This window comes from Humulus lupulus, chromosome X, assembly GCF_963169125.1.
Source record: "Humulus lupulus chromosome X, drHumLupu1.1, whole genome shotgun sequence".
Taxonomy (NCBI): Eukaryota; Viridiplantae; Streptophyta; class Magnoliopsida; order Rosales; family Cannabaceae; genus Humulus; species Humulus lupulus.
Window position 1 is genome coordinate 136,405,219 of NC_084802.1, and position 27,041 is coordinate 136,432,259.

Consider the following 27,041-nt stretch of genomic DNA (forward strand, 5'->3'; position numbering starts at 1 on the left):
ACCGTGGTAGTAATTAGGGCTCGGGTCCCTATTAATGAATATGACTTTAATTATGCTTGTGATTACCTAATTAGGCATGCTTGTTAACAGTGTATCTAATTGTTTGTTTGGTAATCTGTATGTTTGATTATACCTGATTTGAAAGCTCAAACTAAGAGTAGGGGTCGATAATAACCGTGCGGAACATAGGCCATTTGGCTAGGGCAACCTGGGAGTGCAACATGCACTTATCTAGCCCGAATGCCACCTAAATAATTAGAAGTGCAGTCTACAATTATGTAACTCATTGGTTGTTGAAATTGGACTATGTGTTTGATTGCGTAGGATTATTACTGCTAAGCATGTTATTTATATTCTGTTGCTTATTTGAATCTATAGATTTAAGTTTTCTTGCTGAGCCTTGGCTCACAAGTTCTATGTGGTGCAAGTAAGGGAATGGGGAAGCTCGACCAACCATGAGTGGGAGAGCTTAAGGGGTGGGGTGTACATATGCAGTTGCTCGACCACCACGGCTAAGGATTCAAACAGGGCTTGTGTCAAACCCTAATTTTGCCGCTTAGGCTTTCTTGTGTTGTAACTACCCTTTGGAGTTGTAAATTAATGTTTCAATACTTATCTTGGATCCCATGTGAAAATTTAAACTTTCTAATGAAAGTAACTATTCCTATGATCAAAATTTTAAACCCTAATCAGTTAGTTACTTTTAGTTACACGTTTACATCCAAATGACTTGATTAGCAAGCCCAACATTATTTAAAATACATAGTGTAATGGTCTTGGCTATCCAGGGCATTTTAACTTAGTATCAGAGCATTCTAGGTTTAAGGGATCCTGAAGACTGGTTGGGCATGTACACTCGCTGCTAAAGACAAGCTCGACTTAGGGTTTGGTAACTATTTCTGTGGTTATGTGTTTAACTGATTAAATAAGATATAAATTCCCTAATAGGGAGCGTGAAATATATTGATATGGTTTGGCCCTTGAAAGGTGTGTGTACATGAAAAGGCATGCTTAAGTTAGGACTTGGCAGTACGGCATGCATATAATTGTCACAACGACGAAAGCGACAGAAGGGAATGTTGCACATGAACCCCACCATTCCCTGGAGCAGCTCTGAGCAAGCGCATATGTCCTTTCTCATACTCTCCCTACGAGGAGAGGCTCCAACTCCTCGTGGCTGGGAGGAGTGACTAGACCAATTGATTTTCATCCCGTAGGTACTCCTCTAGGACTTTGAAATCCTTGTTGCCCTTGTCAATATGGGAGTTGAAGTACTAAGCCACCCTTTGGTGCCTTTCGAATTCCTCTCCTTCGAAGTGCTTGGTAAAGACTATCACATTAGAAAGGATTTCTTTTCCCTTACGAGAAGACCTCTCATCAAGGAAGGGAGACCTCAAGGTCAATGACCTCATTGGTGACATCTAGTTCCAGAGGAATGGCCAGTGCAGCAGTCGTTGAAGCTACTGGAGGTGGAGGCATAGTCGCCGAGAGTAGAGACATAGCAGCTGAGGATAGAAACACCACGGTCGATGCCTCCAGAGTATCTATTTGAGAGGGTCCCGTCTTGCTCTGGCACTTCTGCCTGACCAAGTTGGACAAGCCCATGATTTTTGCACAAAGAAACAAATCTTGCTACTCCTCAGAGGGAAAAGACAAGAAGGATAATTTGTTAAGGAAAAAAACTTGCATGCAAGACATAAAAGAAGTCTCCTCGAGAGCCCCACCACTATAGGGATCCTCAAAGTGAAGAACGGAGTGGGAAAACCTCGTCAAGGGGCATGTACCCTTGGGGGTGTTTCCTCCTATCTGGATGGTGGAGAAATATGTCAATGAGGTCTTGAAAGTCCTGGTACTACTCATCAGTCCAAGGACGCCTTGGGTATGGGGCGAAAGGACACCTAGGGTACGGATTAGACATTTTGGGTCATGGAGTGGACTCCTCATTAATGGCTAGATTTATGGGCCCAATAATTGGGAGTCGACATGTGGCATTACCTTTCCAAGAGTGTGATGTCATGAAGAGCCCAAATGTCTCCCCCCTAAGACCTTTCAAATTACTCCTCTCAGTCTCAGTCTTCACTCTCCGAGGACAAGCAAAGACTTGGGGGCAATTGTTGTCTGTCTTTTCACTAGTGAACACATGGCAGTCATTAGAGGAGTAATTAAGCTCCTTGAGCACTAATCAAGTTTCATGCAACTCACGTAGAGCTCCTCAGAGTGTAAAACTCTGAGTAGTATGATCTGGCCAGACGTGGATATCTCCAAGTGAGGCCACACCCCATGGTCCATCCTTTAAGTTCAGATATTTCCAGGCGAGGCCACGTCTTGTGGTCTTTTTCCATGACGAGCATGTCTCCCGGTAAGGCCTCGCCCCGAGGACCATCTAGGAGGTTCTCTCACCTTATTCATTCGCTAATCCTCCAGGTCAAGGATTTTGTCTTCGGGACCATGAGTAGCTGCCACGTGTCCATCACTTGGTGAGCCTTGAGTTGTGGTGTCGAGTTCGTACACTCAACAATCGGTATTTCCCAAAATGATGCCTAACATGGGTGAGTGTGCAGCCGTATCCTAACATTGTTAGATACTTGTTCCCCATAAAGTTGGTTGGCAACTTTATGCAAATGAGCCCTGTGCAATCTTCCTGGGCCAATGTTCTTTATTACTGCATCCATATGTAATTAGTTATCATTTTACTCCCCAAATAATAAGGAATGTTGAATTAATAGTTCATTAAGGACATTAATGACTTAGACCCCTATAAATAGGGCTGGGATAATTCCTTGTAAAAGGTTTAGAATTTTGGTAAGTTAAGCATTGAAAACTCATAGCAATATATACTCTGCCCGAGTCTCAAACAAGCTTCAAAATCACTATATCAAAGACTGGTGAACTAGGGTTCTTTTATAGCTTGAACCACGTAAAATCTGTGTGTTATTTTCTTCTATTTTCTATCAAGTTCTTCAATTAAGTTGATAGTGAGAAAGGCAGTCAACAATGACATTTATTTCCAAAATAAACAATTTTTCCAAAAAATATAAATTTTCTAGAACATGCAACCATCCAATTTTCTAAATATTTATGTAACGACCCAAATTTGCTAATAAGGCTTAGGTCCTTGATTAGCGTGCCTGGAGGAAAATAAGTGATTTATTGTTATAATGTGTGAATTGGTGTGAGTATGTGATTAGAAATGCATGTTTAGGTTAATTAAATATGCATGTGGACCCCGTTTGGTTATTAGGGGCATGCTTGTAATTTTAGCCCATTGAGGGCATAAATGTGATAATTGTAATAATTGTGATATATTTGTGTTGCACGATCCGAGACAGTCCTAGGGAGCTGTTAGCTAGAAAGTCACAACGGGGTCGAAAATCCGATACGGGGCGAGTTGAGGGTTATTTTGGGTATTAGACGTTTATGGGGTTATGGAAATAAATATTTGGAGATATATTTGAGGTTAGAATGTTTAGGAGGGAATATGGGGGAAATTTATCATTTTGCCCTCGGGGACGTTTTTGGTACCTCGAGCCCTTGAGGTAACCTTAAAGACTAAGTTAAATAAAAAAAAACAAAGGAAACACTCAGAATTCTCTAAACTGACCCTTTCTCTCTCCATTACTCGGTTTCTCTTTTCTCTCTCAGAAGCTTAGTGAGCTTTGGTGGAACTAACCAAAGATTAAGGATTTAGAGCTTGGATTTTGGGAGCTAGAAGCTTGGAGCTTAAGGACCTCATTCAGGGACTCATTTCTGCTCAAGGTAAGCTCTTAAATGTGTTAAGTTGTGTTGAATTGCAGCTGGTTTTCTGTTGAAATTTTAGAGTATTGCATGTGTGTTGGGTGAGGAATCATCTTTGAGTTTAATGAGGTTTTGAGCTAGAATTATTGATAGGTTTTGTTACTGAGTTCATGGTATAACTTCTGTGATGATTAGCTTGACTTGTTGGGTTGACTTTGAGGTTAATTGGATTGGTTTTTGTGGCAAAAATGGAGGATTTTTCTAGGTTCGAAGGGTCGGGCTACGACATTGTTCTTGCTGAGTCGCGGCCCACTGAAGCATTTTGGTGGCCAGGAAGGAGGGCGGGCCACGGCATGGCCTCATGGGGCCATGGCTCTTAGTGCATTTTTGGGCTTTTAAGAGGTTTTAGGCATGGGGATTCAAAGGTTAAGGCTCAGGATGGATTTTATCACCCGGATTGATGGAATTCAAGGTCTCGGTGACTAGAGTTATGACCCAGAGTTATTTAATGGATTAGAACTTGATGGATGGATATTGTTGGTGTGTTATGACTAGGGTTTCTGTGAGGCTCGGACTAGGGGACTATGCTCGGGACATCGGTGCTTGGAAAGCTCGGGACACAGGTAAGAAAACTATTGTGCCCGTAGAGCTTGTGTTGCAGGGCATGGCCCTATATGGGCATGACCCTATATAATTGTGTTGCAGGGCGAAGCCCTTTAATTGAGTTTATTCACGTTTAAGTATATGCTTAATTATGTTATGTGTGCATATATGTGAATGAAAGGCAAGAGCCAGAAACAACGAGGGCCGAGAACGGTGAAGGCCGAAAGCAGCAAGGCCGAGAACGACAAGGGACCGGGAGCAGCGTTTAGCACGCAGAGTGTGAGTTGCCAGGTCGAGACCCTATAGGATACCTGGGATATCCTCACGGTGTGGACCGCGAACCTAGGGCTTGGTAAAGCGCTTGGGATGGCATGGCCGTATGTGGTTAGCCTGATGATGGATTATTTATATGTTAAGTGTTTGATATGCATATGTTATTTGCTTGTGATGTTTTTCTTGCTGGGCTTCGGCTCACAGGTGCTCTGTGGTGCAGGAAAGGGCAAGGGGAAATTCGACCAACCATGAGTACAGAGAGCGTGAAGCAACGCGTACATGTGTTGGCCTGCCTGGTTGCCATGGCCAGGGGTATTTTGGGAGATGATTGTACTAAACTCAGATTTTGTCGTTTAGTCGACTTTAGTTATACTTTTGAGTTGTAAATATTTTTAAACAGTATTTTGGGATCCCAAATGTTTAACGCTTTATGATTTTCAGTAAATGGAATTATTTTATCAAAGTTCACGACTCTGTTTATGGTTTATTTACACTTTTGTCTTAAAACTTCGATTAGCGAGTTAAAAGCACATTTTACAACTTAGTATCAGAGCAAGCCAAGGTTTATGGTTTCTGAAGATTGACCGAACATGTACGCTTGCTGCCAGTGACTAGCTTGACTCAGGGTTGGTTGGTAATGATTGACTATTATGCTTGAATATGTGCTTGAATGCCTTGTTTGCCTGCTTATTTCATATAGAGCGTGATGAATGAGTTAACATATGCATGATTCCAGGGCATGGCCCATTGAATGTTATAAGCTATCTGTATGTTGTGTGGACTGTTGTTTATGGTTAATTGGTTTGATTTGGGAGGTGGTTTTGGATGTTGTTATCATGGCTAATGAGCGGCGTCGTTGATTACACGCATATTTGTTGAAAGGCCTCGACAATCATCTAGACTCCGCGGCAGTAGGGCCGAGGATGAAAACCAGGGTCAGGACCCTCCCCCTGCCCCACAGAATTGGCAAAAGATATTTGCCAAAATGGAAGCAAGACTGCAATGAATAGAGGAAGAAATTCGACACTTGAGGCAGCAGGCCCCTCCAGGGGTCACTAGGTTGCCAGTTCAGTAGGTTGTGGCGCCAGTGCTGGTTCAACCTATTGTGGAGAACAGGTGGGAACCTTTATATGAGAAGTTTAGGAAGCAGCATCCTCCCACCTTCGAGGGTGGATCAAACCCACTGCGGGCAGAGCAGTGGATGAATATGATTTCCTCTATTTTGGATTTATGAGGGTTGAGGGGAACGAGAGGGTAGCTTGTGCTAGCTACATGTTCAGAGAGGATGCCCGCATCTGGTGGGATGTAGTAGTTCAGAGGAGGAATGTGGTAGTTATGACTTGTGAAGAGTTCAAAAACATCTTCAATGAGAAATATTACAGTGTTGCAGTTCGAGCTACAAAGGTTGACGAGTTCATCAGCCTGACTCAAAATCGGTTGTCAGTTGCTGAGTATGCTTTGAGATTTGACCGATTGGCGAAGTTTGCACCAGATTTAGTGCCGATGGATGTGGCAAGAAGGGACAGATTTGTATAGGGATTGAATGTTATGATCGCCCGTGATGTGAAGATCACCTTGGATCCAGAGACTACTACCTATGCTTAGGTTGTAGACAAGGCCCTTACAGCTGAGGGGGCCAAGGACTAGATTTGGAGAGAGAGTGCTGTTAGGCACGATGCCAGGAGGACAGTGCCTCCTTTTATTGGATCCAGTCGAGGTACTGGCTCCAGTGAGCAGAAGAGGAAGGCCCCAATTCTTTTGTTCCTCCTAGCTCGGATAGGAGAGCACAGGGTGCTTTTGGTGGCCGTCAGGGCGGAGGTGACAACTGGAGGAGCTTTCTAGTGTGTCCACGGTGCAGACAACGACACCAAGGTAAGTGCAGGATTAGGGCTTGCTTTATCTGTGGGAGTGCCAATCATTTGAAGAAGGATTGCCCACAATCTAGGAAAGAGGAGCCAGAGTGACAGTCTCGCTCCTGCCAGAGTGTTTACTTTGACTCTGACTGAGATGGAGGCTAGCCCCTCGGCTGTGACAGGTCAGATTTCTAGTGCTGGTTCTTCTTATACGCCATTGTTTGATTGGGGAGCTACTCATTCGTTTGTGTCTGCTAGATTGATAGATTAGCTGTGTAGACCTAGCGTTTTGTATGCTAGGGGTTTTCAGACTTTGTTGCCAACTGGGGAACTGGTAGTCTCTAGGAGATGGATTAGAGATTTATCAGTAGAGGTAGATGGTAGGGAGTTGTCTGTTCATCTGATTGAGCTTGTGATGGATGACCTTGATATGATCCTAGGGATGGATTGGCTATCGAAGTATGGGGCGACGATTGACTGCAAGCGCAGGATGGTGACTTTTGAACCAGAAGGGGAGGTACCCTTTGTATTTGTGGGGACAGTTGGTGGACCGCGAATACCTATGATTTCAGCACTGAAGGCTAGGGACCTGATGCAGGAAGGTTGCATAGGATTCCCAACGAATGTTGTCGATACCTCTAGGGTTGTGTCAGTTGGACTGGGTGAGACCAAATTGGTATGTGAGTTTCCAGATTTGTTCCTAGCCGATCTGCCAGGGTTGCTACCAGAGCGGGAGATTGATTTTATTATAGAGTTGGCGCCAGGGGCAGAGCCAATATCTAGGACACCCTACAGAATGGCTCCGGCGGAGATGAAGGAGTTGAAGATTCAGTTGCATGAGTTACTAGATTTGGGGTTCATCAAACCAAGTTTCTTGCCATGGGGTGCACTGGTTTTGTTTGTCAAGAAGAAGGATGGATCTCTTAGGATGTGTATTGACTACAGGGAGCTGAATAAGTTGACCATTAAGAACAAGTATCCACTGCCTAGGATCGATGATTTATTTGACCAGCTACAGGGAGAACAGTGTTTTCCAAGATTGATCTCTAATCAAGTTACCACTAGTCAAGGATTAAAGAAGAGGACATACCAAAGACCGCTTTCCGAACGAGGTATGGACACTATGAATTCCTGGTTATGTCCTTTGAATTAACCAATGCCCCAGCAGCTTTTATGGATATGATGAATAGGGTTTTCAAGGATAGTCTGGATAAGTTTGTGATTGTATTTATCGACGACATTCTGGTGTATTCACAGTCAGAGACAGAGCACGAGTAGCATCTACGTTTGGTATTACAACGATAAAGGGAGCACAGGTTATATGCTAAGTTCAGCAAGTGCGTGTTTTGGTTACCGCAAGTTACATTTCTAGGCCATATCGTTAGTAAGGAGGGGATCCTGGTTGACCCCAAGTAAGATAGAGGCAGTCAGAGATTGGCCTAGACCGAGCAATGTACCTAAAGTGAGGAGTTTTTTGGGATTGGCAGGGTATTATCGGCAGTTTGTTAAGGGGTTCTACAGGATAGCTACGTCGTTGACAGAATTGATAAAGAAGAAGAGAAAGTATGTTTGGACAGACAGATGTGAGAACAGTTTCATGGAGTTGAAGCGGCGATTGATCACTGCGCCAGTATTGAGTTTGCCGATAAATAATGAGAAGTTTGTGGTTTATTGCGATGCTTCCTGACAGGGATTAGGGTGTGTGCTAATGCAAGCTGGAAAGGTGATAGCCTATGCATCGAGATGGTTAAAGGAGTATGAGCAGAGATATCCCACGCATGATTTGGATTTGGCAGCGGTGGTATTCACACTTGAGATTTGGAGACATTATCTGTATGGAGAGAAGTGCGAGATATACATCGACCATAAGAGTTTGAAGTACTTCTTTACTTGGAAGGATCTGAATATGCGCTAGAGACAGTGGCTGGAGTTGGTTAAGGATTATGATTGTGATATCCTATACCATCTTGGGAAGGCTAATGTAGTGGCTGATGCATTGAGTCGGAAAAGCCCAGGAGAGTTGTTCAATTTGAGACAGATATCTGATAAGCTAGCTGAGGAGATGACTAGAGCGGGTATAGAGTTGGTGATTGGCCAGTTAGCCAACATCACTCTTCAGTCTACACTCCTTGAGAGGATCAAGGAGACGCAGGGGAAGGATTCCCAATTGAGAGGTCACAGAGAGAACGTCTAAGTCAGAGCGGCTAAGGACTTTTCTATCTCAGAGATGGGGTTACTGAAGTACAAGGGTCGGATCTGTGTTCCGATGGATTCTGATATCCAGCGGGAGATCTTAGATGAATCGCATACCACTCCCTATTCCTTACTTCCATGTACGATGAATATGCACCAGGATTTGAGAGCTTTGTATTGGTGGTCGGGCATGAAGAGGGATGTGGTGGATTATGTGGCCAAGTGCTTAACTTGTCAGCAGGTCAAGGCTGAACATCAGAGGCCAGCAGGGTTGCTGCAGCCTCCGGGGATTCCAGAATGGAAGTGGGAAGATATCACCATGGGCTTCGTGGTTGGTTTGCCGAGGACCGTGGGACAGCATGACTCGGTGTGGGTGATTGTGGATAGGTATACCAAGTCTACCCAATTTTTACCTGTCAGGACAACTTATCCTGTGGAGCAGTATGCTGAGTATATGTGAAGGAAATTGTTCGACTTCATGGGGCTCCGAGGTCGATAGTATCCAATAGGGATCCCACCTTCACCTCCAAGTTTTGGGATAGTCTGCAGAAGGCTATGGACACACAGTTACGGTTTACTACCGCTTATCATCCTCAGACAGATGGACAGTCTGAGAGGATGATTCAGATACTGGAGGACATGTCACAAGCTTGTGTGCTAGATTTTGGGGGATCTTGGAGCAAGTATCTCCCTCTGATGGAGTTCTCATACAATAACAGTTATCAGGCGACTATCGGAATGGCTCCGTATGAGATGCTTTATGGGAGGAAGTGTAGATCACCTATCCATTGGGATGAGACGGGTGAAAGGAGTTATTTGGGTTCTGAGATGGTTCAAAGGACCAATGAAGCGATTGAGAAGATTAGAGTGCGAATGCTCGCTTCTTAGAGTCGCCAGAAGAGTTACTCGGACTTGAGATGCAGAAGCGTAGTGTTTCAGGTCGGTGACCATGTGTTTCTTAGGGTTTCACCTTTGAGGGGAGTGAAACGGTTTGGTGTTCGGGGCAAGCCGAGCCCTAGGTTTTTTGGCCCCTTCGAGATTCTAGAGTGGGTTGGGGAGGTAGCTTACAGGTTGGCGATGCCTCCAGCCTTATCATGGGTTCATAATGTTTTTCACGTATCCATGTTTCGGAAGTATGTATCAGATTCGGCGCACATTCTGAGTTATTAGAATTTGGAGCTGGACCAGGATATGTCTTATGAAGAGAAGTCGGTTCAGATTCTTGACCGGAAGGATAAAGTCTTGCGGAGCAAGACCATTGCCTTGGTGAAAGTGCTATGGAGGAACAGCAAGGTTGAGGAGGCAACATGGGAACATAAATTAGAGACGCGGGAGCGATATCCCGACACTACACCAAATACCCATTTCCATAACACATGAATATAATACTAATCAAAAAGAGTTATAATAGAGTAATATGTTGGGCCACTTGATGAAAAAAGGCGGTAATAATTCACCAACCCGCCACTTTTCATTTTTTTTTCATCTGGGAGACCGTGAGACCCAATTGTTTTCCTTCAATCATTCTCTCTCCTCTCTCTCGGATCTCTTACCTCTCTCCTTCACTCTTCTGTAATAGAATTAGAATACCGAGCCTTTTTTTTTCTTCTCAATTCAATATTTCCCTTTTCAAAACATCTTCTTTCTCATTTCGTTCCCTTTTTTCTTTTTTTCATTAAAGAAAGGAATGGAAAGGAGCTCGTTTTGAAAGAGATACCGCTTTCTTCATTCGAGCTTGAAGACCGATTCGACTCGGTCTCTATGGTTTCTTCATTTCTGGTTTAGTTACAGGTACATCTTCTTCTTCTTCTTCTTAGGTTGCCTGAGATTCTCATGTTTCGAAAATGGAGTGTTCGATTATGGAGCCCGACCTTCGCCTACACGCGCTGGCTAGGGATCTTCAGAGGCCGTCGACGGGCCCAAGCCCTCACACGACACCAGAGGTGAACGACGACATCGGAGACCAGCTAGCTCCATCAGACTTCAGTTCGGTCATTCTTCGTCGCACAGGGTTTCTTGACTGCCTTTCTCTTTCTCTCACTCAGGGTTTCTCCAATTTGTGTCCCTCTCTCAATTACAGTAAGCTTTTTTTTTTAATATCCATTTTTGTATTTATGGGGTATTTTTATGCTCCGATCACTCTGTTGTGCTCATAATTTTTATGCTCTCTGTTGTGCTATGTTGGAGATCATGGTCTAGCTTCTGTTGGACAGTCTTGTAAGCAGCTTGGGGATTTAAATTTGCGATTTTGTGAGGCCTTAATAGATGCGGGTTTAGTTGAATTAGCTCTTGGTTGTGGGAATTCATTGAAAGCTCTTGGTATTGCTGCTTGTGCTAAGATAACTGATGTCTCACTGGAAGCAGTGGGTGTACATTGCAAGTCTCTTGAGACCCTATCTTTAGATTCTGAGTTCATACTCGTTTTGCTGTATTTTTTGCTCTTGGCATGGAGAAAGGCAGTCAGAATGTAAGGTTTTTATAATTACAACAATTCTAGATATTATAATTTGATCTTTTTCTCTTGTTTTGTGAATTTTTTCATTTGATTCATTATGATTATTTGAATGTTTTCTCTTGTTTCATTTATGCCAATGATGCTTTCCCCAACTCAAGGGGTTCCTTCACAAAATCCAGAGTGGAATGGGTATCAGGTACTTTCATACTAAGAAACTTATCTGTTACTTTTTAAAGTATCGAGATTTAATTAACTTTTATTTCTTTGATGCTACTAGTGTGTATTTTAAGGATGAATTTAAAGCATGTACACTCTTATTTTATTTTTATCTCACTTTCTTTTTATTGAATTCTATTACTAAACTCCATGTATTATTGTCATATAGAGATTTCATCTCCTCATCCATAGCTGTAAGCCAATTTTTTCTGTCCTTACAAGCAATAGCACCTTGCTTAGATTTGTTCTCATTCACTTTCATTTAGATAATAAATATATTATTTAGAGATAACTTTTAGTATGAAAAGAGAATCTTACGTTTGGTCTCTCTCTCCCATTTCTCAACATCTCCATCTCTCTCTCACATTTCTCCCATTGCTCCTCAATTTCTGGCAATCACTATCTCAATTTCAAGCTCTCATCGGCATGGGTATGTACTTCTTCATCTTTATTTATCCATCTTCACTCATCTATTTCTACAACTATAACCCTAATCCTCACTTTAAGTACCATTTTTCTTTCAATTTCTCTTTCTATTTTTTCATGACTGATCAATGATTCATCATTAATGTTCTCTTTGTTAATTTTATTATTGCAACCATGATAATAGTGATCTTTGTTTCTATGTTTAAATATGGTGTGTTTTGGAATATAAATGAATGTTTGTATGTAGGCTAAACTTGTATGTATAGAGTGTATTTGTGTTATTTGATGTTTTTGTCAATTTATCTGTAAATTTTGTTTAGTTTGACTGCTTAAATTGGTCTTGTTATATAAAAATAAGCTTTGCTAAACCTATGCATAATAACTGTTTGATGGAATGCTTCAGTGAGATATATGAGTAAAATGAGTTATTATTATAGCTTTTTTTTAATCAGCTTTTTGTATGGAAATTGAGCTATGTTGAATGGACTTGGCGGCTGACCTTTCAATTGAATTTGGATATCGGCCATATGAGCACACTTACAAGGTTCTAGTATGTATTCAAATATTTGGCTTAACAATATTTGGTGCATAAGTCTCCTGCTTCTTCAATTGAATTATCTTTGCGTATGTCCAGGTAAGGAGTTGTATTCTCGCAACTTGAAATTGCTTGTTCCTTTCTTTGACTCTCCATCTATTGGATTGGAAAACATTGAGAAGGTAGTCATTCACTCCTTTTAGATTGCAATTGATTAACATATTACTTATTGGTAACAGATTAATATGGTTTTGATATACTTGCCATGACAATACCAGAAAGAGATCAAGCTTGATTTTGTTGTGATCTTAAGTTCTTAATAAATGTCCTAAATCCTAGTGCATCAGAGAGTGAAATAATAGGCTGCTTCACATAGAAAAGACAAGACAACCATACTCTTCCCTTCTCATGATTCAATTTCCTTTCCACCATTCCCTCTAATCAAACATAGAGTTTGGCATAGAAAGAATCTTCTAAGGAAAATCTCAATCAGGGTAGTTGATGTTGTTAACTTAACAACAATCCCAAAATGAGGAATTAACCTAAACATGATTAAAGATGAAAAATGCCCATCTCCGGCGATTAATGCTTAAACCCTCTCTTTCACTGTTTCACTTTTTCTTTTGGCACTTCCAAACTCTGTTCATTCTCTTTATATGTTGTACAACTAAGGGGAATTTTATGAGTGAGTTTGACCAATTGAGCTGTTTATAGTCCATATTAAAGCCTCAGTCAACATTGCTGCTGTGCCACAATCCAAGGTAGTCATTGGTGATGTTCCTCAGCCTTAGGAAATGTGGAGACATGATATCAAAGTTGTAGGCCACCTAAGTCATTCTCGAAAGTGTAGGGGGCTTCATCGAGTGTGATGCATGATTGAGCAACAACGTCTCACAATGGCTGCTCAGGGCTTGTGCACCAGCATGGCTGCATGACCAAACTAACAAATCTTCCACAATATGACTTATGCAGCAGTTTTTTATTCCTTTCTTTTTAAAACTTTAGTAGCAGATTGTGGTTAATGTCTTGCAATGCTAATCTCTGCAGGATATCTCCTCTGAAACAAAATTTGTGGTGGCAAAGTGGAAATTAAGGTGCTTACAAATCGGTCTATGTTCCTTTTTACTTTTTAACGTACATAATAGTAAGTTTGAATGCTGCATTAAAGAATAGAGGCTTATTATATATATATATGACCAGAATAAACTGTCAAAAAGATAATAACAGCAATAATAGTTATAGTAAACTTAGGATAAAGAAGGTTGTTTATGGCCTAATCCATTTTTGGTCAATCAAATATAAGAGTTATCCATTGCCAATGCAAATGCTATTGAACCTGCCAGACTCTACTATAGAACTTTGTATTTGTGCCTTCAATATAGCTACAATCCAACTTATCTGCTATGCAGGACCTACCTGAAGCTTCCATGGAGGCCTCTTATTAGCATCAACGGAAGTACGGTCTATGAATTAGACGGCAAGTTTAAAGTAAATGATAATCTATTTTTGTGTTATAAATTGTTGCTATATATAAATATATATATATATTGATCATTATTATTTATAATGGTTGCTTCATGATTCATTGACTTGACAGATTCTAAGGCACGCTGAGAGTTGGAGTGTTTCTGCACTTGAAGTAATTGGCCAGATATTCACATCTAGCGTTGGATGGCCTGATGAATAAGATAATAATTATAATTATTATTTTTATTAGTTGCTGATCATGATTAGAATATTAATAGGAAAGTTTATATATATAACTTGCATATGTCATATATGTATTCTTTTGTGATATATTTTTCATTTTACATTATGGTTGGCTAAGCTCGTTTTGTTGCTAAAATATTGGTCTTATGTTTATAATCCGGATTTAATTATCTCTCACTTAAGAAGTTGAATTGGTCAACTCTCTAGCCTTGGTATAACTAGTATTCAAGAATAAAATGAAAGAAAATACAGGAACTCTATTAGACAATCAAACACAAGAATCACAAATGATCACCATTTGAGGTGTGAGTTGTTTAGCAAGAGGTGAGGTGAGGTTGATATTTGAGGTGTTGAATGCAGCCGTGAGGTGTGAGTTTTTAGACTAGAGTGACTATATTTGTACTTTAGGTCCTGTTTATATAAATGATCACCATTTTTACAGATTCGCACATATAACCACTTCTTTGCTCTTTTGTTCTTTCAATTGAGGTACACGTCTTCTCTTCTCCACTCTGTTTAAGTGTGTAGTGGTATATTTGTAGAAGCTCCTTTTCTATTTGTGAGTTAAACGACATCTTGGAATGTTAACTTTGCTTGATTTTTTAACTATGTCAATATATACATAAAGGGTCTCCAATACAGCAAATACTTTAGCACACTTTTGAATGATTATGTTGGCCTATACTTATTTAGCACACTTATCATCATATATGTGAACTTATCACAACTACATTATATGCTTCTTTATATAACAAAAGCAACATTTATGTTGGCCAACTATTCATTTTCATTTCTTTGACTTCATTGTCTTTGAAATCCTCATAACTAATATAAAATTAAGAGGAATATAGATGATACTTGGCAGTATACAATCTAAAAAAAAAATTAACTGATACACTTCTTTGTAATACATTTGGTTTAGCTTGGTTGTCTTTACTTTTATAATTCTGCATTTTCTTTGTCGTTGCTTGTTTGATGATTCTGCATTGCTTGTAATGTCAACATTTTCTAAGTATAGAAACACACCCTAATTATAAAGAAGATTTACATAATCTCTCATAAGAAATCTTGAATAAACACTTATTAATGTAGTTTTAGAGTGTGGTATATATGGTTTTGTTTATGGTAGTTTACAATCACAATGCTTGAATTTTATGTGTTTATATGCATTATTCTAGTGAAGTCTCTATCCACCCATCACCATATTCAAGAGATTGATCTTCTTAGTGAAATGCCTTGATTAGCTATTGCCTAGCCAATATTAACTGAAGTTGCATAGAGTGAACTCATCTATATGCCAATTTCAACCTATATCATGCATATTACATCCTTTGTTGTTTTCTCTAACCTTTTTTGCACATCAAATTAATAAGTCAGTCAAGTTCTTCTGAACCAAAGCGTCATTTACATGCATTACTTAAAAGGGTGGAATAAGAACTTGTTTTGTGAGGTGACTCTAACTTGCATTCTAATATCCCTAAAATTCTCATTTGGTTAACTAAGTCTTGCATATTTCCATCAAAGAGACTGAACCACCCTTTCTTTGTTGTACTTAACACTTTAAACAAAAAACCAACCATTCTTTTTTTCTTTTAAAAATTCAAAAATTAAACATGATGAAAGAATAGCTTTGGAATTTCTTCAAAAATTTATAAGCATATTGTGTATAGTTTCTTTCTTGAGTAGGCCCCAAGAGGAGAGAGGTTCATGTTACAATCAGGCTCACTTGGAAGACCTCTTCCATTCTGTCAAAAAATCTAGCCTGTTCATAAACATTAATCAGGATGTTATATCTATTGATGGCTACTTTATCTATAGAATGTCACAAGCTGAAAATTTTGTTCAACAGGTTGAAAACAAAGCTGAAAAAACTCTCTTTACAAACTTTCATTTCACTGGGAAAGTCTTATTGCTTGATCTATGGAAGATTTTGCTATGCTTTCTTTAATATGATTATTTTTTAATTATTATAGCTTAAATTAAATTGGTTGAATGCAGGTGGTGATGGCTTTCGTTGGAGAAACTAGTGGCATTCAAAAGTGATAGAGTTGGAGGGTGACAAAGGTTATGGTAAGATATATTATACAGTACATACCCTGCAGACAAGGTGAGATTCTTTTTAAGTAAAGCAAAATGTATGCCGTGTACCATGATTCTTTTTTTCTTAACCAATATAGCAAAACAACAACAAGAAGAAATAACAAGTTTAGCTATTGGAGACTGTTGGTTTATACCTTAGGCAAAATGGGGAAGGGTGATGTATGTGCTGTTATAATTTTGATATATGTATTTGTGAACAAATTTCATCAGGTCTTGTAAGTGCCATTGTGGTTTTGGACTGTCAAACAGTCAAAGACACTCTAACTGGTGTCTTTTTTTTTTTAATTTTTAATGAATTTTCTAAACTAAACTAAATTTTATGAATTATTCACACTGATTAAGAACTTTAATTCTCATTTAGAAAAAAAAATTCTCTATTTAGATTATTTTCTGGGCTAAAAAAACATTCTATAGTTTGTTATTTTGAGGATAATGAAATTTGAAATATCAAATACTTTAAAAGCTAACTGAAATTTTCTATCAATTTTTTGGTTTTGTTGCTTATTTTTAATCAGTAATATATATTTTGATTTGGTGTTTGAAATATATTTGATGATCTTATATATGTAATCAGTATATTTGGTGTTTTGGTGTTTAATCAGTATTGAATATCCTGGTATTGCTTGAGTTTCTACCAAGTTCAGAGTTTCTGACCCCCAGTTGAATTCAACTTCTTATTTTTTACTGCAAAGTCATAAAAAATGATGGGACTATATCATTTTAGTATATATGTGTACTTCTTTAAATTGTAATAGTCACTGGTTCAATTTATCAGCAAAATAACAATCAGATTTAACTTGTTCATTAAATTTGACCATGGATTACTTTATATATCATTGCTATAAGACCAGACCAGTGACTATATTCTTAGAAAATTCATCATATATATATATATTAATAATTATCTATAAATTCCCTATGTTTTGTATTTTTTTAATCAGAAATAAAAATAAATGAATAATTAATAATGATACTTAGAGACAGTGTTTTATGTGTTTCTCTTAGAGACAGTGTTTTATGTGCTTGGTTTTAATGGTATTAGTAGAGTAGAATTTTGATCCTCTTTACTCACTCTTCCATATTTAATACCGTATCATTGTTACTGAAGAATGCTTCATTGTTTATATGATGTATTTGAATGTCTTAATGCTAACACTATACTCTGTTTTTCCATTTTTTTATATACCTTACTATAAACCTAACTGGTTGATGTAAAATTCTAATTGATTTTTAGACATTTCAAAACAAGAGACTGGCTTATGCTGGCAAGGAAAGCACTCTTGATAGTCTAATTACTGAGCTCCTTCTATGGCTGTTGGATGAGAGAGTTCCACATATGGATGATGGCAGCCAGCTTTTAAAAGCTTTGAATGTTCTGATGCTAAAGATTCTGGTTAAGACTTGCCATTTCATGTCTTCCCTCTTCTTTTTTTCATTTATTCTTATCCTGACTCGCATGTCTTATTTTAGTCTGATTTGTTATTCAACTGTACAGGATAATGCAGATCGAACTTCATCCTTTGTTGTTCTCATCAATCTCTTATGTCCATTAGATCCTTCAAGGTGGCCCTCACCTGTATCAAATGAAACATTTGTTGTCAGAAATCAGAAGTTCTCTTATCTGGTTGTTAAATGTTTGATAAAACTTACAAAAGTAACTTCTTATTTTAGCTATTTTCTTCTGCATTGCTCATATTTTGATGCTTCTCTGAATTTTCATAATGTGTTTTCTAACCAGGAAGGCAATGTTGCCAACCAGAGGGAACATCTAATTCTTCTCCTTGCCAATATTCACATTCAGAAAGCTAATAAGCAGTCTGTCTTGAAGGTATTCTGATTGTTAATTAAGGTTGTAAAGCTTTGGCTTTAACTAATCCTCTTATATAAATTTGACTTTATGATATTTGGAGTCTAATGTCAAAACTGGATATTTATGCAGCATTGTTCCTTTGTAAATTTCTATTTAATTAGCATTTGAAACATTAGTGGTGAAATTTGGGTTTTCAATAAGGACTTCTATTTCTTTAAAACACATTTATGACTCTTTAATTTAAGGTCAATCACTAGAGTCTTGAATTTAACATAAGGATGTAATATTTGCTTTTACATTTACTATCATTCTAGTCATAGAAATTTAGTATAGTTTAGTTACAAGTAATTTAGTTGCTGCTGTTGACAATTTGTGGTATCTAAAAGATGGAATACATACTGTAGTCTTGAAAAACTTTCAGAAAATGGTAAGAGCTATGTGGGTTTTACAGTTTTATTTTTGTATGATACTTCAAGCACTGATATGTAGACTTATCTCAGTTTTTGGTGGATCCTACTCCATTTTCTAGGATCTTGCAGGCAAAGGACACCAAGTGAATTAGATAGAGAGGTTAAGAACTTGAGGGTGGCATTTACTGACCTGTTTTTGAAGCATATCACTTTCAAAGAAAGTGCAAAGCTATCGAGATATTGATGCAAAGAATGGAAGAATGTATTTCACTAAATTTTGTATACATTTATTGTTTTGTATTTGGTGATAAAGGAATCTGAATTGGTCATAAATTATGTTGTAATATGATTTCTTAAGCCTAGACTAGTAGACTAAATATTGTAATTACATTTGAGTAATTAATAAAAATCTATTTATGTTACCTTATTTGGCTTCAACTTTCATATTTGTTTTCCTAGTTTTGTGCAAGTAAAAAAAGATTATGTTTCTCTAAGCTAATATAACACATGTGTTATACTAAAGTGTATTATAACACAAATAATGTGTTATACTAAAGTTAGGATAACACAAAAAATGTGTTATACTAAAGTGTAGCATAACACAAAAAATGTGTTATACTAAAGTGTAGCATAACACAAAAAATGTGTTATACTAAAGTGTAGTATAACACAAAAAAAGTGTTATATAATCGACTATAAATAACATAATTCAACACTTATCTATATATTAAAATAACACAGAAATTGTGTTATCGTTGACAATACAATAACACATCTATATAACACTGATAAAGTGTTATGTAAAGTATCCTGACCTACGATAACATAGTCTGTCTTAACACATCAGAAAGTGTTATCGTATGTATTGATAACACATTTTCGGTGTTATTAAAAGCATTTTTTCTTGTAGTGCGAGTTGTTCAGGTAATTTCGAGGACGAAATTTCTATAAGGAGGGGATAGTTGTAACGACCCAAATTCGCTAATAAGGCTTAGGGCCTTGATTAGCGTGCCTGGAGGGCAATAAGTGATTTATTGTTATAATGTGGAATTGGTGTGAGTATGTGATTAGAAATGCATGTTTAGGTGAATTAAATATGCATGTGGGCCACGTTTGGTTATTAGAGGCATGTTTGTAATTTTATCCCATTGAAGGCATAAATGTGATAATTGTAATAATTGTGATATACTTGTGATATATATGTGTTGCACGATCCGAGATAGTCCTAGGGAGATGTTAGCCAGAAAGTCACAACAGAGTCGAAAATCCGATTCGGGGCGAGTCGAGGGGTATTTCAAGTATTAGACGTTTATGGGGTATTCGGGTTATGGAAATAAATATTTTGAGATATATTTGAGGTTACAATGTTTAGGAGGGAATATGGGGGAAATTTATCATTTTTCCCTCGGGGATGTTTTTGGTACCCCGAGCCCTTGAGGTAACCTTAAAGACTAAGTTAAATAAAACAAAACAAAGGTGTTGACGCAGTTCTTCGCCAACAGGTAATTAAGAAAAGAAGAGAAAGGGATTAGTGCTAATGTTGAACCGTAACAGATATATGAACTTGGAAAAGTGAAATGGTTACTCAAGACACGTTTTTTAAGTGGTTCGAAGGTTAAAATCCTTCTACTCCACTAGTCAGTATTATTGCTATATACTGGATATTTGATTACAGGGTATTTCTTACAAGAGATAATCCAACCCTTATTAACTCCCAGGGTCTCCATATTTATAGGAGAAGGCACCTGGGAGTTGGTAAGAAGGTCATCCCGTGACCTTCTTACCTATCATATCAACTCTGTGACATTCATGATTAATTCCTAAACCTGACACATAAGTGTGGTCAAATCAATAGGTAAGGAGATAATGGGCCGCACGGCCCAACCCTGTCGTGGGTGTCTGAATACGCACGTTCCTGCTGCGTGTCCGAGAAGTTAGGGGCAGATCAGACATGTGATGTCTGATATATGCATGTTTACCTTGCATGTGTTGACTTTACAAAGGGTCATAGTCTCCAGGTCCAGCTCGTTCCACGATCTGGATACCTAACTCAACCTTTGGCCTTCAAAGTCCGGACTCAGTTCTTAGGCAAGTTTGGCGAACCCTTGGGTTATCTCGATCTAAGGAGGTACGACCTTATGACGGAAGCTCTGGTTTTGGGGATGTCCACGAGATAATCATGATTAGGCTGCGGCTCAGCTTGCTAATTAGCCCGTGGGAAATCCAGGGCATACATCTGCCCCCCAAGCCCCTGCTCGTGGTATACCACGTCGTATAAGGCCACAGTAGGGGCTTTTATGCTTCCCCATGAACTCTTCACATTCCACCTCTTAAGCAGGCGCCTGATACGTGGAACATCGTGGTTGGTGATGGTACGTCTTACGAGATCCGTATTTAATGGCCTAGCCTATGCCCAGCTGTCGTTTCGTATTTCGAGTGGAGGGCCTCAGATCCATCATCAGGGCCATCCAACGACCCTCTATACGTGACCCTTCAAGTATATAAAAGGGGTGGCCACCCTACGCATGGGCCACCCTTTCATTTGAAATTTCTCAAAACTTCTTTCCTTCTTCTCTCTTCATCTCAAAAGAAAAAGGAACCCTCCTTTCTGCGACTGCCATTCTCAGTGTTCCAGAAGCTCAGGCGTGAGGATTCCCTCAAATCTTTGGAGACAGCGACTCCTACGAAGCTCCAATCTAGGCGACACCTTTATTCACCTCCCAACCAAACGCTGTAAGTCTCCTGACCATGCGTGTTTTGAAAATATTTTTCACTGTAGCTTAGGTAAATATTTACTGTAGCCACATGCAAGGGATTACTGGTTTTTGTGGGTATGAAGGGTGAAAGACTTTTAGGTTAGGGTATTTTTTCCTGTAGGAAATCCTTTAGGAGTATGGTTTATAGGATGCATTTTCTGGGGAAAATTTCTGGGCAGGAGTTTTGGAATTTTGGGTGCAAACCGGGTAGCTTAGGGGACACGCTTCACAGGCGGTTTTGCAATCTTTGCCTACTGAAACTTCCCCCCAAGGAAAATTCTATCCTGACCCTCCTGACACACGAATTCTGAGTAATCGGGGATCTGTTGGGAGCACAGGTGCGTGTTCATTGAACTGCGTGGTCCCACTCTCCACGGGCTGGGCTTACCTCAGCTCGTGCAAATAACATTTGATATTTCCTCACGCTTGGGTCGCCTTTTCTGAAATATTTTCTTTTGTTATTTAGGCGATCAGATGGCACCGAAGAGGAGCGCTCCAAAGAAGACCATTGGCAGCTCGGCCTCTTAGCAAGACAAAGGAAAGGCGGTGATGCCGGATTCCCAGATCCCCAACTTTGGGCCGGTCGTGGAGCAGGAGGTCGAGGTCGCTCCTGATGCCTTCTTTGAGGTGGAGAGGATCGTCTCAAAGGTCATTGACCAGGCGAAGATCAACAAAATCTTTCTCTCCCACAACATCGCCCTGGGGAGAACATCTGTGGTTGCCCGACCCCCCGCGGAAGGCTAGTGGAGTTGTGCCCCACTCGATGAGGTATTTGCGGCCTGGAGCGGCGAGCATTTCAAGGCGGGGGCATTCCTCCCGCTGGACCAGTATTTCGCGGACTTCCTCAATTATGTGAGGTTGGCACCATTTCACCTGCCCCCCAACTCTTATCGGTTGTTGGCGGGGTTGAGTGTAACGACCCAAAATCGCTAATAAGGCTTAAGGGCCTTGATTAGTGTGCCTGGAGGGCATAATGGAATTTATGTGTGATTTTATGAGTTTAATGCATGGTTATGATTTAAAGCATGTTATATGACTAATTGAACATTGAGATGCATGACTACGTGGTTAGTATGCATGTTAGGTGAAATAATTATGCATGTGGACCCCGTTTGCATGATAGGGGTAAATTGGAAATTTTTGCCCGCTGAGGGCATATATGTGATAATTGTAATTCGTGATTTGTACCACGCAAGTGTGGTGTTATTGTTGTGATGCACGTGCCGAGACGGTCCTAGAGAGCTAGTTAACTTAAGAGTCACAACGGGATTTCTATACCCGGCTCGGGAGGAGCCTAGGGGTACTTTGGGAATTCTATGGTTAAGATTGAGATTTAGCGGGTAATGGTTATTGGTGATTGAGTAACCTGGGTAACCATTAGTTACTGCTGTGAGTAACAAGTTCTAGAGAGAAAATGGTAGAAATGAAATAGAAGTAAAAGGACTTAAGTGCCCTTGAGGTTTAGTTGGGAAAGGATAGGCAAGGAGGGGTAACATGGTCATTTGGTTGGGAATTTGATATATGGCAGCTGGGTTATATGGGGTACACGGTTTGGGGCTTAGTCATTTTGGTGGTTTTGTTTAAAATTAAGAAAGGAAAAGCTAGAAGGAGACCTAGGGCAAGAAGAAGGAGAAGAAGAAGAAGAGGAGTGATGGAGCTGAAATTTGAAGACTTAGGAGATGGATCAAGGAAGCATAGGGTTGGATTCTTCATTCAAGGTATGGATTCTAAGTAATTTAAGGCTTGTTTCTGTTATGGGTTAAAGAATTTGAGCATGGTTTAAGTTTGAACTTTGAGTTTTTATTTTTCTGAAATTGAAATCAAGGATGTGGATTTTGGGGATTTGATTGTGTGTTTGGATTTCTTTGATGATGTTTATGGGTTGATGTATGGTCTATTTGAAGTTTGGAATTGGTTTCGGAGTTTGGGTATTGGTTTGGTATGATTTGGGAAGGTTTTAGCTCGGAGAAAATGCAGAGGAAAAACCCAGAATTCTGGGTCTGCGAAGGCGTGCCACGGCACAGTTTTTGCGTGCTGCGGCACAATAAAGTTGTGCCGCGGCACAAGGCCAATTTCAGGATGTCATTTTTGGTAATTTTAGGCCTTTGCTCCGGGGGTTCGGGGGATGTCTCCGGGGTATTGTTTTAGGGATTTGGGAGTCCCGAGAGTGTGGGATTGGTCCCGGGAAGCAGTTTTTGATTTGATTAGTATTGAGGGATGCTTCTTGTGTGTTGTGACTAGGTTGTTGGTGAGGCTCGTGCTAGAGGACCGTGCTCGCGGCTTTAGTGCATCAGGAGGCTCGGAATACAGGTAAGAAACTATAACACCCGTAGGATGGGGCGTGGGCCCATAGTGTGATTGTGGGGCACGGCCCTATATTGCATGTTGCATGATGAGATGATTGCCGGGAATGGCCCTATATTGCATCACATGTTAGGGTGCAGATTTAAATAAATTGGCATATGTTTGAATGTTGCTTGATTTATGCTATATATGTTTGTAATGAAATGAACGGCAAGGGCCGAGTGCGGCGTAGGCCGGGTACGGCAGCGGAGCCGGAAGTAACACTTAGCGCATGGGATGCTTATAGTCAGGGCAGGGCCCGGGGGATACATGTGGTATCCCTACGGTGAGGACCGAAACCCCAAGCTTTGGTAAGGCTTCTGGGGCGGCATGGCCGTGTTTGCTTAGTCTAATGGTTGACTTATATATATGTGGATTATCTGTTATGATAAATTGTATAAATGCATATGTTATGTTCTGCATGAGTTTTCTTGCTGGGCTTCGGCTCACGGGTGCTCTGTGTTGCAGGTAAGGGCAATGACTGAGTCAACCAACCATGAGTACGGAGAGCGTGAAGCGACGCGTACATGTTTGGCCTGCCCGACTGCTTTGGTTGGGGGTTTATTTGAAAATGGCTGTAATAATCTATGATTTTAGAACTGATCAACTGTAAACTTATCTCAAGATGTAAATAGCTTTCAAACTTTATTTTGGGATCCCAAATGTTTATTACTTGAAGTATTTATTGAAACAACGCATTTTTAAAGATTACAGCCTTAACTTTTAATTAGTCACACTTTCGTTTCAAAACCTCGGTTAGCAAGTTAATTGCACTGTTTTGACTTAAAACTCACTTAGTAACGACTCTAAGGAAGTAGGGCGTTACAACTTGGTATCAGAGAGAGCCAAGGTTTATTGGTTCTGGAGATCGACCGAACATGTACGCTCGCTGTCAGTGACAAGCTCGACTCAGGGTTGGTTGGTATGAATGATTGACATGTCTGAATATATGTTTGAATGCCCTGTTTGCCTGCTTATTTATATGGAGCATGAGGAATGAAATGACATATGCATGAGATGCTGTTGGGCTGGGCCCTTGATTATTGCATGTTGAGATTGATGCATGCTGAATAATACTATTATGCATGTGGATGAATATTGGCATAATGGTTTACATATTTAGTGTATGTGGTTAATTTTCTGAATTAAATTCATAAGTTATATCTGTTTATTTGCTTGTATGAAGCATGATGAGTGTGGATACACTTAGTGGTGGTTTGGTTCAGAGTAGGAACCACAGAGTTCAGGAGTTTGGTCAGCTTTGACAGATGAACTCGAGTTGTTGGTTCCTAGAAGGGTTTGTGGACCTGATATTGTGTAGAGAGGGGGGATTCTAGATATAAGTTGGAGTTGAGGTCTCTAGTTATCCCTGAAAGCAGCAGAAGAGGGTCACTAGTGTGTGAGTAAGCTGCGGAGTTTGTTAGTTGAGATGGGAGAGAAGAACAGCGGATTTCTTTGGGGAAATGGCTGATTTAGATGTTTTAACAGTAAGGTTACCAGTGTTGGTTTACTGTGAGGTAAGGACAGATAAGGGTATTAAATGAAAGGCTTAAAGGGTGTTATCCTTGGGTTTTGAGGAGAGTTCGGACTAACAAGGAATTTATCGATAGACGGGCAGAGTTAATTCCACCCTTGGTTGAGAGGATGAGAGATCCTGATTAGAGGGTTGTATTAAATGTTGAGGCAGAGAGATGCCCGAATTTGGTACTCGGGTTGAGGTACTGGCTTAATGGGCTGAAAGGAACTCAGTTGAGGATTTGTTAGAAGAGGTTATAAGGACATGGTATGAACCGTGGAGACTGGTGGGCTTATAAGTTTGGTTTGGACTGTTGGGAGTAACAACAGTGTAAATCAATGGGTTTGGTGAGTTGGGTGATTCATTTCAGAAATTTATACTGATGGATATATATGGAATTGATGGCGACCCATTTAAGGACATGAGATCTGGAATAATCTAAGGCATTTGGGCTGCTCTGAGGAAAGAGTTTATCGTCTGCATGTGGATGGCGGAGAGGACCATATTGTTCGAGGAACTGATGGTAGATGTATAGAGCATGAGTGCTAGAGCCGCAAGGGCGGTGCTTCCTTTGATGGAATTAGTAAAGATAGATTCGTGATAATCAAGTTAAAAGAACCCCGGATAGTGTTGTGGCTTCTGGTTTTGCCAGGAAAGGGGAAAAGGTCTGGCTGATAAGGTGGTACTTTTATTGTTAGAATGCCGCAAGGATGGATTATCAATTTTGAGGTAAAAGGACTCCAGGCAGTGCTTGGGCACCTAATTTGAGATTTGAAAGAAGCCTGATTGAGAAAGTGGTTATCGAGATGGCAACAGGAACCAGGGAGGTTATTTGGTATGCACATGAGGGAGAGGATGCCACCTGAGAGGAGGTCAGGTGAGGGCATGACCTCTACATTTAAGGACTCGCTACGTTAGGATGGATTTCCCATGGTGAGGGAAACGGAGAACTAGAATGCAGCGATACATTCGAAGTTCGAGGCTGATTCCTCGAGAATGAGTATTTAACTGGCTGGGTTATGATTTGGTCATGTAACGAACTGGAAGGACTCGGTGTTGAGAATGCTCCGAGAGGGAGATGGATATAGAGAGGAAGCCTCAAAGGTGCTATTCGAGAGGCTGAGGATAGTAACGCTTATTGAGAAGAAATTTGAAACTCTGGCAGATGGATCGGGATGCAAGTGATCAAGAAGTGCATAGCATATGACAGAGTTTTTCTTAAGGGAGCCTTAGCATGAGTCACAGTGAGAGAGCTAAGCAGTTAAGAAATAACCATGGATTGTAGAGGATATCATCTAGAGTATGTGAATGAGACTGAGTGGAAACTGAGCGAATCAGCGGGAAAATTATGTGGGTATGTAAAGAGAGATTCGGGGGTACTTCAAGGTCGGACTACAGATAGGATTGGTATAAGGAATGTTGTAAAAGATCGTTTTGGCTGACAGAAAATCTATCGAAGCAACGAGGGAATTCAACCTTGGGGTAGCCAGAGTGTTATACTGCGGGGATTGTTAGCATCGTTGGGTTAGAACAAAAAGTTTAATGTTGGATACAAGATGGGACGATGTCCCCAAGAGTCGATCTATGACCTGGTTGTTACCAGTTGGAAACCAAGGATAGAGACATTTCGTGAATTGTCTAGTTTTACACCGGGTAGGGTGTGTGGAGTTGGTAACAAAGATTCTAGAATGGTTCGAGCTATAGCAGCATAGGTAAGTTCTTTAAGTAGAGAATACAAGAACGGTATGGACAAGTCCCCTTCAAGCTCACGAGCAGTACATGTGGATTACTCCCAGACGGAAATGGTGAGCAATGATTATGCGGAAGACGTTTGTATCCAGAAGGCGGAGTCTCAGGTAAGGTTCTACGGAGTGTTAGTTTGGGTGTCGTCAGGAGTACTCAGTTTAGAGCTACAAGAAGAAAGGACAGGTAAGAGAGGAATCGATCTGAAGCCGCAATAAGCTAATGAAGAACATTTGAAGAACAGAAAGCATCTCAGGACTGGTAAGCGCGTCATCTATTGCATAAGCACCTCCGGAGACAACTACATTAGAGATGAGGAGAACAGTAAAACTTGAGGTTAGACGGACTGAATGGTGTCAAATCA

At 40.0% G+C, this 27,041-nt stretch overlaps 1 long non-coding RNA gene across 1 annotated transcript; it reads left to right on the forward strand.

The window, feature by feature from the left end:
- The first annotated feature begins 12,405 nt into the window (after nt 1-12,405).
- Nucleotides 12,406-13,768, forward strand: LOC133805401 (uncharacterized). Its single transcript, XR_009878951.1, has 3 exons — nt 12,406-12,471; nt 13,337-13,383; nt 13,699-13,768. It is a non-coding gene; the product is annotated as an uncharacterized LOC133805401 (long non-coding RNA).
- Nucleotides 13,769-27,041: the final 13,273 nt, after the last annotated feature.